Genomic DNA, 597 nt, shown 5'->3' with positions numbered 1-597 from the left:
ATGCAGAGTACGACTCCTTTGTGTTCAGCGAAGGCGGACTTCTCCGCTATATCCCCCAAGCAGTCAATAACGCCGATAGATAGCCTTTCAGGATCGTGATACCTGAGCAACTGCGTAGCCGTTCCCCAGGTACTTCCGTGGTTCAACCTTAGCAGGTTACAGAAGCGGCCGCAAGACTTACGATATGTTATGTCGTGTTGCGACTTGGTCAAGAATCAGGCAAGATGTACTGAGAGAGAGAGAGAGAGAGAGAAGTGCTGAAGAGAGAGGAAGCCTGGAAAAAAAATGTGGAACGCTTCACGATTTTGCGTGTCATCTTGCGCAGGGGCCATGCTAATCTTCTTTGTATCTTTCCAATTTTAGTATATGTACTTTGGAAGTACGATGTACTGGGATACGCTCGCAGTTCAGTGTGTCAGATGGCAAAACCACGCGGAGGCCAACCACCAGGTTAAATGCAGCCGCTCGCAAGCCACTCTCCTTAGTGGAATGTAACCTGTGACGTTAGGAGACCATTTCACCGTAATCCTCTCGGGAATCAGTATCTTCTTGTCGATACTGACAACTTTACGAAGAGGGTTGAATTATTTTTCTTCT

At 47.4% G+C, this 597-nt stretch overlaps 1 non-coding gene across 1 annotated transcript; it reads right to left on the bottom strand.

Moving 5' to 3' along the window:
* Window positions 1-281: 281 nt before the first annotated feature.
* Window positions 282-383, bottom strand: LOC115323206. Its single transcript, XR_003919114.3, has one exon. It is a non-coding gene; the product is annotated as a U6 spliceosomal RNA (small nuclear RNA).
* Window positions 384-597: the final 214 nt, after the last annotated feature.

This window comes from Ixodes scapularis, unplaced genomic scaffold (assembly GCF_016920785.2).
Source record: "Ixodes scapularis isolate PalLabHiFi unplaced genomic scaffold, ASM1692078v2 PGA_scaffold2__306_contigs__length_199485367, whole genome shotgun sequence".
Classification (NCBI taxonomy): Eukaryota; Metazoa; Arthropoda; class Arachnida; order Ixodida; family Ixodidae; genus Ixodes; species Ixodes scapularis.
The sequence above is the reverse complement of the archived record's forward strand: the minus strand, read 5'-3'. Positions and strand labels throughout refer to the sequence as shown.